The sequence below is a fragment of the Cuculus canorus genome, chromosome 2 (assembly GCF_017976375.1).
Source record: "Cuculus canorus isolate bCucCan1 chromosome 2, bCucCan1.pri, whole genome shotgun sequence".
In the NCBI taxonomy this organism is placed as follows: Eukaryota; Metazoa; Chordata; class Aves; order Cuculiformes; family Cuculidae; genus Cuculus; species Cuculus canorus.
The window spans coordinates 110,842,204-110,857,662 of NC_071402.1; positions in this window are offsets into that span (position 1 = coordinate 110,842,204).

Below are 15,459 nucleotides of genomic sequence, written 5' to 3' on the forward strand. Positions count from 1 at the left end.
GAAGGCTGTAATTGCTCATAGTGATCCACTCTACGTCATTATTTTAACAGATCAACAGGAAAAGTGAAGAGCTGCCAGTGAACTGCTTCACCTAATCCTCTGTTGTAAGGAGACTTACTGGGTGGAACAGATGGAGAAAAACTCTTGGGAGGTTAAGGAAGAAAGAGAAAACTTCTGACAGCACAAAATCAGGTGCAGTGAGAAACCCCATTTCTGAATCTTTAGACTCCACAGTTTCTACTTGGACTCTTGAAAGGGTTCATGTTTTGATGTGTCTAGTATGCTTCCAACCAGTCTCAGGAACTTCTCTCCAAAAGAATGTGAAGTCCTCAGCAAATACATTCATTGTGCACTCATTGAAAGCAGCCCCTTGGTAGCCTTATTCTTCTTCCTCGAGCTTCTTAGCTGTCTGTTCTCCCATTAAACCCTCAAGTGCACCCCTCATGTCCCATTTTCTGACCCACTTGGGACAGAACTGACTGCATCCCTGACTGCAGAGCCTCTTCTGCTCCAAGTAGATGTATATGATCATTTATGGAAAACCATATAGAAGCACTGAAGTACTTGTAGAAACATACAAGCGGATGAACATTGCTTACAAAGCACCAGACTTGCACACAGCAGCAGAAGGGAAAGTTAGGCTTCAGATTAAGTAATTGTCTCCCTGCCAAGGAAAGAAGACATGGTGGCTCTTAGTGCTCTGCCTTAGTACTAACAAGAAAGTAGCTGCCTGCATTCAGGGTCTGGCAAGCAAGGAGGGAGATGATTAATGTTTCAGAGGAAGGAAGGCTGCAGGAGACAGGCTAGAAGGCATTTGCTTTACACGACAATTCTTTTATTGATGATTTCTCTTTAATACTTGGGAAGGCTGATTTGTGTTATCCAAGACATGATATTATTGCATAACACAGTGTAAGTTCTGATACTCGAAGGCAATAAATTGCATTAATAACAGAATCACAGAATGGTCAGGCTTGGAAGGGACCTCTGGAAATCATCTAATTCAACGCCCCTGCTAAAGTGAATCTGTTTAGCCTTAAACCAGGCTGCACAGAAGAACATCCAGGTAGGTTTTTAATATCCCCAAAGCAGGCGATAATATATCGAAGAAGAAAATAAAAAAACACTATGATAAGGTAGAATCTTTACATGGTATTAAACAATATCATAAAAATATATGTTGCTTTTACTTCATACTCTGCTTGGCAGAAGTAATCTTACACTAAGTAAATCAAATGACACACCCTCTGTCAATGCTGCACTAATGCATACTCAAAGATGTGATAAACAATCCTTCAGCTGTATTTTTTAATAAAACCTCTTCCTATAGCAATTCTTCCTCTTTCATCTTCATATCCTCTCTCTGTAGAATGCTCTCTAAATTTTGCAATATGAAAACCAGAAGATTCAAGTGCAAACACTACCCACTGGAATAAAAAACTTCCTCTCCCCAAAATTATGAAAGCGACTAAAAATAAATGGGAATGTTCACAAGTTCTATGCTTTATTTTCTCCCTGGCATTGGCATATCAGCCTACTTTCCCAAAGCTTAACCTAACCAGGTGACTGTCTGTGTATCGTGGATGGAGTGAATGAAGAATTAAATTCAGGAAGAGGCTTTTCCACAATGAGGAACATCGAGATGAGTCATCTGCTGCCCTTGATTTTTCTCTCACTCTACTCTGGCCCTGCTGTGAAAGCATGAAATGTCAGTGCACAGGCTGATGGTGAGTCTCATAAACAGGCACTGTAAGTCACCAGGCACTCTGCTGCTTTTGTTCTATTACTACCCTCTACAGTTATCCTAAAAACTTCTCTGTTTGTAAAGAGGCACTTTTCCTACTTACTAACAATCTTTCTTCCTAATGTCTAGAACTCTTCAAAGAAGAAATATATTTTCAGAGAAATGACTCTTGAAAACTGCCAGTCTTTTATCTCAAGCTTCCCCCTTCCCTTGAAATTTTACCCTCTGACTCTGCCTGAGGAGACTAACATCAGCAAAAGTTACTAAAGAATTAGTTAAAACTTTCTAAAATGTTAGGCAACACATAAGCCAATGAACAAAATATCACATCTTTTGTGTTACAACAGATGGTCACAACTTACGACTTACCATGGATTTAGTGTGTGGCTCCTCAGCAACAGCTGAATGAAGAGCTCTTCATAAATAGCTCTTTCTAGCCTTTAAGGAAGGAGCAGTTTGGTATCATATGAGACATATTCTTATCCTCATTGTCTGTTTCTTTTTAATCTCTCTAATGAAATACTGTTTTTATGTTTGTGGGTGAGACAACCAACCCACGGAGCACCAAAAAGCTCAGTGTCATTTTTCCAGGTTTACAGACTTGAGCTAGTCTGTTACTGATGACCCTAAAACTTCACTTATTTGGCTTGTTGCCAGCCAACTTGTGGCTTGAGAAGGCTACAGAATATAAGGTCTGAGAACCATTGGTTTAAACCAAAGTTGTGCTGAAATTACAATCCCTTTCCAGAAGATTTCAACAGCTTTCAAGCTTATTTAGGTAACAAAAACTCATACAAAATCTGGTGTCTGCCCACAGATGGGGTATCTGCAGCTTAAGAAGTTTCCCATCATGCACCTCTGTTCTAAGAGCAGTGTTGATGGCAGCTTGCTCTGACAGCACACTCTGTATAAATATAATTTACAAGGTAATCTCACAACAGCAGTATCTGCATGTGAAACATCAGAGCAATATTAGAGCCACACAAAGGACATGAAGAAACTCTGAGATGTCTGCAAGACTGAGAGAACAACAACAAAACCTTAGGTTTTATAGAAGAAAAACAGCTCAGTTGCAAAACTCAGGCCACTATAAGTCAAGACAAAACAATGCAAGGGAGAATGAGAGAAGAAGGAAATGTGTAACTCATAATGATTTGCTCATCTATTATTTACAATAGCAAAGAAGTTAAGAGAGTGTAACAGTGTGTAAGAGAGAAATAGATAAAAACACTAACAAACAAAGGAGACAACTCAAAAAGATGTCTCCAAAGTAAGTTAACAAAATTTGATGGGTCAAAGAAAAATAACTGTTGCTGGCTGATAAACAGATGTGGCTGAAAAAAAGCAGGAACACAGAGTAATGCTGAAGATATAACACTAGGGAAAAATGAAGGGCATTTTTAGGATAGCCTTAGTAGAATGAAACCACAGATTGCACTTGCATAAGTTGAATTGCTCTCTGAAATCACCCCAAATCAAAATATCTTTATTACTAACTATATCCAATATTCAATCCCATTAGTTTTCTTCTGGAATTATTCTTTTACTACTGCTCACAGAGCTTGAAAAGAGATTCAGTTAAAAAGAAACATTCTTCTCTTGTTATCAGACAGAATAAAATCTGTTTAATCAGATCCTGCCTGATCAGATAGAATAATTATCTGAAGCGAAAGCAATGCAACCTCTACACCTATGTCTGCAGTGGGTAGCTCCTCATGAAATAGCTCCTGGGAAAAAACTCTCAGCTCACACCTGTTCCTGCACATCCACACAGCATGAGCCAGTGGGAGTCTGATCAAAGGCTCCTGGCTTTTGAGCAGGTAACATGCCGTCAGCCACTTGAATGTCTCTTCATGCTGACATTTCCCTGAGCTGTTGCCATCAGAGAAGTCTATGGTTGAAGTGTCACGCAGCACTTCTGCTCCAGTGGTCTCACTTTGTAACGTGGCTACAGAAAATAGCAATGTACCTGGGATACCTCTGCCTGCTGGATCATCGTACAGGAACAGCATGAGGAGCCAGGGAGGGGTAAAGGCCTCAGATGTCATCTGCCCAAAACAAAAGTCATCTAATACTTGCAGATTCTGCCAGTCACTGGGCTGTAAAGCCACGATCCTTGGACTTTAGATACTCTCTTCTAGCACATAGCTAGGTAAGAAAATGGTTAGTGTTTTCTGATGAGTTTATAAATTAGAAGAGAGTCCACAGGACTGCGCACGTAAAATTTACACAAAAATGCAAACCAGCTATTTTAGATCTTCCTCCTTTGAAACCAGAGAAAATATTCACAATTTCCTTGCTGTCAAGAGTAAATCCCAGTCTTTGTTTGCAGGAGTCCAACTCAATCAGAACCAGAAGGCTGCACTAGGAGCAGTCTGAAATAGGAACATAGCTTGTCTCTGGCTCTAAAACTGCCAACATCATGATGATACATCAGAATCCAACTTTGAATCTCCTTTGAAGCAAGTTCAGAAAACTAAAGAAAGAAAAAACAAACCAGCCAATCAGCTTTGGCTGAAGATTGGCTGAATCAACCAGATGCTAGAACAAATGAATTGCGTCTAAGAAAAATACGGGCAGTTTGGTGGTGTTGCTGGAAATTAGAAGCTCACGGATATGTTATAGAACACTTAATTGCTGTCATATGCACTCAGCTGGAAGCAATGCAGAAGTGCTGCAAGTGCTACTTGATTAAATGGCGATGAGGAAAGCTAGCAAAAACTTTTCTCAACCACAATAGTTCTAGTGGCAAAGAAATATCTGCTGCCCTACAACAAGTCTCCAGCAGGTAGTGTGTAGCATTTCAGGATTTATCTGTAGTCCAGCATGCAGTCATCTTAGTCTCAAACACCTCATGACACCTGCTCTTTCATTAAAAATATAGCTAGTTAAAGCACAGCCACTGTAACAGCTGGAAACGCAGCCACTGACCGCTTGTTTCTTTTGACATGACTTCTGTTTTATCAAGAAGCTTTTCCTGTACTGTCATGAGATAAAGCCTTCAGCTTTGTCACGCTAAGCGGCACACTAGTTTTATTGTGCAGAACGTTGTATATGCATAGGCAATAGCTGTGAAAGCACAGAGAGCACAACATTATGAAGCTTTCATAACAATGCAATTATTAACTCAAGACATTCAGACACATTTTCCAATAACTGCCTCGTATGTTTGATGTCGTAATCATTTATGTTAGATGACTAAAAATGTGCCACCATTAGAAGCCTTTCTGACAAATATCTTTAAAAATATGTTTAATGGAACTGTGGTATTTGTTGATACTGTGACATTTTTTATTGGCTTTGGTGCCATGAAAGACCCAAGTGACATTCAAGTGGGATTACACATCAGCACTGTCTTCCCTTTCTTCTTCACCATCCTCAGATGTGTCTGCCCAGTTGTCAGCTTGTCAGAAAGCCTCTTAAGAACTTTCATATGTGCCTCCTCCTTAGCAGTAGCCTAGCCACTAAGTGACATTGCTGAACTTGTCTGGATATTTTCTGTGCTTCCTACATTGTAGTTCCTCTTAAAGAGCACCAAGGTCTGTCAGGTTCCTCACCATCATCTGAGCTGGCCTCTGAACAGCTTGCCTCTCGCTATAACTTACAGACACCTGTGTGCTTCCTCAGTAAAATACGTTACTAAAAAACACCTGTAATTGACATCATCCCTCATAGCAGTGGAGCAACTGTAAATAAATTATGTCAGATAATCTACTATTTGAAAAGCACAGGCTGGAAAAGTGCATAACATTTAACAGAGTATTTTTTTAAAAGATTAGAGAAGGTAACAAAAAGGTTTTTTTTTCCATTTGGCTGTAATGAATCACTCTGTGGTTGGTGTTATCTCTCCTTGTCTTTCCGCTGTTTAAACTTCCCTTCTGTCACAAAGTCACTCACTGCTGCTGTGGCCACCCAAAAGATATCTGTATAGTTTAAGTCAAGTCAGTCATCTTGAAGAGATGGGTACTTTCAGCAGGTAGTCCTTCCTTTTCAAAAACAGGCATTTAAAATAGGAGTATTAATACCTGAACATCTGACCAATCTATCTCTGCTCAGAGTTCAGATATCTGCCTTATTCTGTCTAGCTTCTGGAACTCAGTATGAGGAAAATACATGTACCTCTGGCAATAAAAGAGAAATATTTTGCCCACCTGATCTCCATCGATACTTGGCTGATAAGTCACCCCTCCAACACTCCCAGACTAAACAGTCAATCTTTCTGCACTTCCCATTACACATATTACTGTAAAGTCCCTAACTGATCTAATTGCAGTGCGTTGCAATTTAGTTTTCGTGGCCTTGTCAGTCTTTTTTATATCCTTTTGGAAATATTTACAGTAAGTGAGCCACACTGGGCAGTACCATGCTGATAAATTTGTAGAGAATGATATGACTTACCCAAGACCTTTGAAAGCAGCAATGCAGAATTCAAACCTGATATCAATCACTTAACAGCAAAGATGGCGAAAAGGTGTAATTTAGTCTCGGGTTCTCCAATATTAATTGTGAAACACAGCACGTGACAAGTTGCATAGCGGGTATGGGCAGGGTATGCTTGAAACCAGTCTGCTGCTGACATAACTATATTTAAAACTAAAAGCAAACACCAAGCCCAGGGAGATGAGAATCTGAGGGGAGTTATAGTTGAGCTGCTTCATTCTTCAGACGTGAGTTGTAACTGAGCTGCTTCAAGAACGTATTTCTTCCCTGCCCCATCTCGCCTTCAAAATGATAAGTTAATCAGCTAGAAAAGTACACAGTGAATTCTCATGTCTGCATTAGTATTTCTGTCCTTCCTCTCAGAACGGTACTCTTCCATTCATAATTTTAGATTAATAAGTGATGTGTTCAGAGTAGTAATCTTCACTTTACATAAGCCTCTCCTTTATATACTGTTGCTTTCACTTGAGAGCAAATACTAAGTTGATCATGCATAAGATACATACATAAGTGCCAACTAACTCGGCTGTCTTCTTCCTCTATTTTTCTCTGTTGCTGATGTGTAAGTACATCAGTGCTGACACTTATCCTATTAAAGCTTCGAGAATGCACATCAGTGCTACTGCAATATTATCATTCTTTACATTTTTCCCTTCTGGCTGAAATGACAATAAGATTGATGACAGAAAGTCTGGTTATGCAGAAAGTAGTTACTAGTATTATAAAAGAAGCATCTCAGTGAGTCATGAATAACAATTTAAAGGAAAACCAGAACCTATAGTTACAAGCAGGCTATAGATCAATTTTCTTTAAAAATCAAACTCTCCTTTCAGTTATAACTTATTCTTTGACTTGAAACAAAATTTCAGAGGACAAGTAGTATGCAGACATAAATTACAACTCCCCAACTAGAAATACAGTGAGGCAGCATGGTTTCTAGACCCTGAAACATTTAAAAAGATAATAAAAATACAATCCAAACTCAAAAGAGAATCAAGAAGTGACAGAAGCAAAATTTAACATACACAGGGGCAGAAGAAAAAAAAAAAAAGACAGAAGGGGAGAAGAAATGTTTCCACCACCCAACCAAAAGACGCAGCCACTCTGTGGCATCTTTTTAAACAACATTTGAAAGTAAGTTTCTTCTATGACAGAGAAAGGATGGGAAATGTGTGGGTTTACATGGTAGCCAAACTTTGTTATTTTTGTTTTATGGTTGTTCTTGATATTACTGTGTTATCATCTGAAAGATAAATACATAGATTTCCGTAGCATACAGAAAAGAAAAGGATTATGAATTTCCTCAAGTTTTGCTATTAAGACTATTAATTTTTGACCTCAGGTATATTTTTTTTTAAAGGGTAATTTCAATCTTGCCATAGTAAGGAGTGACATCCAGGAAATATGTATCAAACCACTGTTGTTTTACGACACACGACCTATAGGTTTGTGAGGGAGAATCATTGCCAGTTCCTAGAGCTGCTCTGTGTGAGTGCGCCCCTCTAAATCTCTCTTCCAATGCAGTTAATGCCACCTGCTGGCTTTCTGCTTCCAATACAGGCTTCTGTTCTGGGGAATTAGTACAGGACATCATCATAAGTTCAGTAAATTCAGAAGATCAGGATAAAACTAAAGCTCCAGAGGAGCATCACTTTAGCACAAAATCTAGTAATTCTAGCTTTAGAAATCCTGGCAGTAAAGATCAACACCGTGATGTAGTGGAAACTTGCAGCCAAGCTAGTTTTGCATTAAGCTGCTCTAACCAGTTGTACAAGCACCTTAAATACACTGGTACAAAATTCATACCCTTGCGTGAAAATGTGACAGAAGGAAGCATCACAGAACACAAAAATCCAAGGTGTATGTTAATTACGTACTAAGTAATAGAGTTTTTTTAACAAAATGCCTGAGAGGTATTTGAAGAAACTTCGTAGATAGTGCAAACTGAAAAACAAAACAGTTTATTCCATTCTTTTTTTCCAGTTTGTTCTTATTTTATGGACAAAATATCTGTAAAGAAAGAATCTGAGTAACTGCAGAAAGGGAGAAGCAGTGATAACTGCACTGCTGCTCAGCTGTTTATATGATATCACATGTCTATCACTTCAGAACAGTAGGAGAAAGCAAGTGTGAAGTTTTTTTACAAACTTGTTGCTGTTCAGGCACTTATCACTGTTTGCTCTCTCCACTCCTCCACCATTCATATTTCTCTTCAGGATACAATTCTGCTGAAGTACTAACAGAGTTTACAAGCAGCTCAGGATACATCATATCAATTTTTTAAGACTTCTGAAATGATTCATAACCACAAGATTTTGTTACTAACCACATCACGTAACTCCCTGGTATTACTGTTTCCTACTTTTACAACAAAAAAAAAAGGAGTACAAACACTGGGCAGGATTAACTTGGTCAGCAATAGGTAAAATATTTAATTTTATCCTATGATTTTGTAAAAAATATTATATTTTTGTTTAGAAATTGTCATCATATGTCATCTGAGTGGCATATGTAGAAGTAATCTTCTCATCATCCTCCTTATGAAAGAAGAAATCACAAAGCCAAAGTGCTCGATGCTGGGGAAGGACTCACCAGACTGTAAGTCACCATTTAATGCGATGGTAGTGGAAAGTACACATGCTGTTCCTTTCAGGGAATTGTGCTGAGATGTTTGTAAGAGCTCTACATTAATTCATTTTCACAAATCAGGTTTTTTCCAAAGGGAAAATCAAACCAGTAAAGAAGCTGCATATAATGAAATCATACTAGTAGGTTTGGAATAGCAGGGAGAGACGCAGATAAGATGAACAGAAACCGGTTTATTCCTTCTTTGGCAGACCCAGGCCCGTGTCTCCCCTATCATGTAATATTGAGATACACCATCCATATTCTATATGAGTACTTATTTGAAGGACCAAGAACTGCCCCAAGACCACTGACTTTGCCCACGGAAGTGGCTCAGGGTCTGACAGAACCTGTTTGACTGCAATACCCCACATGGCCAAAATCAGCACTTACTTCAATTTTGGCACAAAAGGAATTTTTTTTAATTTTAAAACTCACCATATTTAGCTTCATGCAATATCAGGTAAACTTTTCTGCTTGTATAAGTAAGGCGTTTTGGGTGCACAACTTACTGTTAAATCTGAGGTTAAATTGTACACTATGAGTGTAAACATGAAGCCTGCCAGCGTGATACAAAGATGATCACACAAGAACTAAGAGCAGCAATCAGTAGTTGAAAACACAAAGATATTGATAAGTCTGAAATCAGTCAGGTGTTAGTCCATGTAAAACAAACTTGGTAAATCTCTCTTATTCTTGCTATGCAGTAAACAAAGGCAGCAGAACTGATGAAAGGATTTTTTAAACTGGAAAATAAAGAGGAGTAAATTTTTCTTTCTGCTCTTTTATATTTTTCAGCTTTATTTCTTTACTGAGAATATATTCTTGTCTTCCTATTTGCTCTGCATAGTGGAAATGTCTTACCACCCATGCTAATGCCACAGGGAGGCCAACGCCAGATACACACAAAGAGCATGGAAGTTGATCATCAAAGGCAATTATTGTCTTACCCCAGATTCTGGATCACAAATCAGTCTTACTGCTTTTGAGCTGGTTGATGGTGGGATGCATTGGTGGACTGTGCTTCAGTGGTATAGTCCATTACATCTGAGAGTTGCAAGAGCATCTTGAAACAGCGTTCACACAGTGAATAAAGTCTCAGATTGGCCTGAAATTATATTGACAAGGCAAGTCTGTATATATATCAGAGACAAGAATTTGTCATTTAGAGGGTAGGCAACATACTTCTGGGTGCAAAAGCTTTCTTGCTGTGGTTGACACAATCCTGTCCATAGCACATCCACAGCTTAATCTACATGATGCTTGCATAACAATTCTAGGATTTCTACATCACATTTTGGCACAAAGAAAAAGGGATATTTTCCAAGCATACCTTTACAGGATTTTAATGGTGATGCAGCTGAACTTAGTGTTGAACTTGCCATGTTAATAAGTGGTGGCATATTCATAAAGCTGCCCTCAAAAGACACCTTTACATCTTTGAAATGGACCTATGATTCACACACTGCATAGCTGAATTGCTGCAAAATTCTGCAGGCATCTCTGTTAATTCTGGCAACTGTTGAGGTAGCAGATAAACAAAAACATATCTACCTTCCTTCTAAGACCAAACATGTTCATTTAACTTCCTTAGTTACTTCATCTGTGAAAAATAAAACTCATTAAAATCTCAGTTATTCGAAAATGATTGATGGAGTCAATACAGAGAAAACTTGCAACTGGCACTAATCATAATGAATCTAATGGACTGCAAACTATTCTATTTCATTTACCTGATAGAGTCTTCAAGATAATTACTTTTCACATACGATGTGCATAGAGTTTGAAACATAAATGTGTTTCTGGGATGTTTGTCCTTAAAATCATATGTATATGAACCCTACATTATGAAGTTAAAAATGATTCCTTTTCAGAATTTGCTAGCATTTGTTTACAGATTTATCATTTTTGTTTGAAAGATATAATGTTGTAACTTTAAACTTTAAAGTGTATATATTCAACATCTGTAATAATTTCAAAGAAAACACTTGTGAAACTTGCATGATAAATTATTTTACTAAATCAATTATTAGTATATCAACTACAGCGAAGGATAAGATGGAGGGAATAAAAGCTAACAGTCAACAACAGGAAGGAAGAACATGACATAACTGAAAAATGTAGAAAATTCAGGGCTGATTTTCTGCATTTATTTCCAGTGTTAAAAGTAACGTGGGTTCCTTCCTGTAGGTTTACATTCTGATGGTGTAAACATATATACAAATATGATATACAGCCTTCCTCTTTTAATATTGGGAACACTACATTTACATGGTGCTACAGCCTGCAGCTTTCACAATATATCTTCACTCAGTTTTAACCAGAGATATGCTGCTTGCCAGTGAAACAGATTAATCTGCCCTTTCTTGTGTGCAGTATGGGATTCGCAGCATTACCATACTGTATGAGAACCCAATGTTAGACATTTCCAGGTCCCCTTCAATTGACTTGTAGTAGTACCTGCTGGTAAACTTAATCAAAAAAAGCAGGTCAAAGATACTTATTGTATAGCTGTCCATGCCACAAAACGTTATATTTGCTGTGTATGCAGGGTCAGGTAGAAAAAGACATGAAAGTGGTGAACAATCACTTCTCTACTAAATCTTTTGAGTTTCATACACAAAACAGTTTAGTGAAATTGTGCAACTTTCCATGAAAAAACAAAATTTTTCTCTACTGGTATGAAATCAAAGTGCCCAACGTTCACTCAGCACTAGTGAGCATTTATTCATCTTTCTTAACTCTTTTTTATTTCATCTGTTGAGGTTTGGGTTTTTTGCAGACTTTAACGCAAATGTTCACAGGAGAAGAAGCATCAATTCTCTAAGTAGGCCCAGTTCTAAGTGTAATTCATGTTAAAGAAGATTACATGTACGTCTTTTGTTTATGCAAGAATAAGATACACATTAGGTAAGCCAACCCCACATTCTTGTGAATTTTGGTCACGGTTAAATTTACCTTCTCTTTTCGTGGTAAGAATTTTATTTCAAATAATTCAGTAAGTACTTTTCAATATCTCATTTGGGATTCACTTCCTTTCACCAGCAGCTCTCTACAAATTGAAAATACATGACATAATATATTGCTGCATTTATTTATATACAAATTATATACAACTGACCAGCGAGAAAGCATAGAACAAATCGTTACTACAGATTCCTGCTTCCGAAAATTTGAGTAAAGGTAACATTCTTAATTCATTTAATTGGGTTTTTCAGTGTTTGTGATATTCAAATCTATATATATTTTAGAAGAGAACGCATTATTCACAAGGAACTTTAAAACAAAAAGCACACAGCAAGTTAACCTTGGGAATGTCTCAGAAGACCTTTTAACAAGTGCAACATCTGTCTATGTATCATTTTTTACACGGCTTGCTGCCTAAAGTATCAATTTTACCTTAATTTCTGAATTGGCAAACTCAAAAAAAAGGTCTTCATTTGGAAAAAAAAAAAATCGACAGTGGTATCTCTTTTTACAAAGTAAGAAAATGAAACAGAAGCATACTTTTAAGTGATTTTGAAAAACAAATATGTAAGCCAAAACATTATTAAATCACAAACTAAAAATATAACGTAACCTTGAGTTACTTGAGTTCATAACCATGTGCATTTTTAAAATTCATCCAAACAAACAAACAAACCGTTTATAACAAATTATCCTAATCAACTTAAGATGATGGTAAGCAGACCTCAAGACAAGAAATGAGTATTTCTGTTGTAATCTGTCCTCTGTCTACTCATTCTTTTGTGGTTGAAAAGAGGTACAAATGACGTCCTTTGTATTTTTTGGAGCAGTCAGATGAATCATCAGATTCTTTTTCAAGACATTTAGTTGATGCAGTAAGTAAGCCTCCACCAGGCATGAAGACAGTTAGTGCCTAAGGCAACCTGGAACCCATCAGTGACTTCTTCAGACGGTGCACCCTGGCCGTGACTATCAGATTTTTATACAATACTGCAAAAAGTGCTTGAAGTTCTTATTTTTTACAAGGCAGATTAAACAATTAACATACACAAATTAATAATAAATTGCTGACTAGCAACTCAGAATTGCAAAACTGATTAACAGGTTAGAAAGTTTATTTTCATGATGTGCAGAGGAAGTCAAATTTCCTAGATACTGTTTCAAATTTCTACGGAAATGATGGGGGGTTTATTTGCACTGGCTGATTAGATAAAGCACTCTGCAACAGTTGCTAAGGTTTCTATTGAATAACAGCACTGTTAAGATATGTGTCTTGCACACTGGTGGATCACACAATGAGCGATTGATTCAGAGTCACCTCGTGTTTCTGGTCATGGATGGAAGTAAAAGACTGACATTTCTCCAAGTTCTATGTTCAATTGGTGCATCCTCTCTTATCTATCCTTCAGATGCCAAGATTTTCCCTGAAAAAAAAAGGATTCAGAGAATACATAAAACTTTTTGATTTTATATAAAAATCTTTCTGACTGACAGAAAAAACAAGTCAAAATTGTTGGCTACCAGATGAATAAGAGATTCAGAAAAGTGGAGGGAGAGGGTAGAAGAGGCAAAGACTCTATGGCAAGAAATAGTGTTCCAGGAATGGTTTTTCTATCGATCCCTAAGGTTATTTCATGTCTAGGTCTAGCTATTTATCAGACTTTCTGGCTTTCTGAAACTGAGTGCAGGTGAAGGTGACTTGCACAGTAAGTTCTGTATCTGTTCCACCAGCCAAATGGGAAGAAAACAATCTCACTGATCCATGGTAGGTAGTTCATTTTTCTCATGACAGATGCAGTTTCCAGTGTCTTGCAGATCATTCTGTCATGTACTTTTATGCCATGTGGTGATGCATTTGTTGAGCAAATTTTCGGTTTAATGGATTTTTTTTTCATTAGTAAAATAAATAGTTTTGCTTTTGAATTGACACAGCTGAGCTTTACATAAAATGCAGCCTTAGTTGCTCCAGCCAGTAATTCCATGCTGACCTCCACTTGTGGGGTCAGCTTTGAGGGCTCATGCAAAGATGTAGCACCAAACACAGAATGCCAAAGCACTGTCTTCTGGGAGCCCATTCTGGTGGAAAAGAGTGTTGTAATAACTTGGTGGCCTCTTACTACCCCTGGATCATATTGGTCAGTGTACAACTGGTTAGTGGACAACTCTGACAGACCACATCACAACAAGGCGATCACCCCAAGACCACACTGTCAAGGCTGATCAGTGTTTTGCTCATTGTAGTCTTTCCAACAGTGAAGTGTAATGTGTTTCCTTTCGGTGGTCTTTGCAAGGAGTCTGTCAAACATTAACTTCAAGTAACAGGACCATCAGGGAAGATTCTTGGACACCGTCAGCAGATATATTACCCATTCTCATGCTGCCAGAGTAAAACACTCTCAAAAGGCTGAAATGGTATCCTCCTCTCACCCACAGACATCTGTTTGTATGAGATCTGAGTGTCACTTTATAGCAGATGCTGCTTACCCACTATGATCCTGTGCCACATGGTCATTTGGCAGAAAGCACAGACTACGTGCTATTTCAGATCACAGGAAGAAGATATCCAGGGTCTCAGAGGAATACACGTTTGGGCGAATAACTGGTGTGACTTAATATAGGTATATAATTTAGGGAATTAGAGAAGTCTGGGGTAGGAATGCTTAGAAGACTGATAAATGGGACTGATTTTAAACTTTGTTCTTATTCCAAGTTTAGACTGTATGTCATAACATAGGACATTTGGTACCTAACTCTGTTGCACCCCACAAATGTTCATAACACTTTGATAACAAATCTAACAGATCAGGACTGGAGCCTTGAATGGTTAGTATAAGGCACAGTAACACCTACTTGTGATGATTGAAATAGGATTTTTTATTGCTCCACTGCATACAGAAATGTTTATATATTATTATCAATCATATTATGTTAGTTTTCCTATATTTGAGTCCAAATAACCTACTGCTAATTATATCCAGCTTCATGTGATTCTACTTTGGTGGGTGTACCAGGCCACTGCTTTGTAACCATGAAGTGATAAGCTCTGAGGCACAGACTGCACAACAGGACAGTGAACACTGTGCGTGCAATCACCACACTTCTTGCAAAATGACACTGGACAACCTGGGACATTCAGCATCTGGATATCCAGCCCAGCCCCACTGGCCTCCCAAGATATAATGACAGAAAAGTAAATGAGGCCATCAGGTTGCTTGGTTCAGGGCTAGGGCTAGTTTTCCACAATATTCAAATAAATCACTGCACCAAACCATCAAAGCTTTGCAGCCATGCTTCTCACATTTTTTTAAAATCATTAGATTTGTCTTTGACGCTTGGCAGACCTTGCAAATACAGTCTTTCTCAACGTGTGAACTTTACCTGCATTTCCTGTACCTATGAACAGTTCTTAAGCACTGCACATGAGAGATGGGCATTCCTTAGGCAACCAGATTTGCCTCTACAAACGCAGCCAGGCTGTCTTCCTTATTTTGTTATGTCTTAGTCTGCTTATGCATTTTTCTCTGTGTTACCAAGGATGTGGTCTGTGGTGGGTGCCAGAGTGTAGCAGAGCCCTGGATGACCCACACTCAAAGGAAGAAAGGACAGACTACGAAAATTACTGCCTCTGGAGTAGCATGAAGCCATGCATAGTCTGTGTGCCTGCCAAAGTCAATCTCATCTGG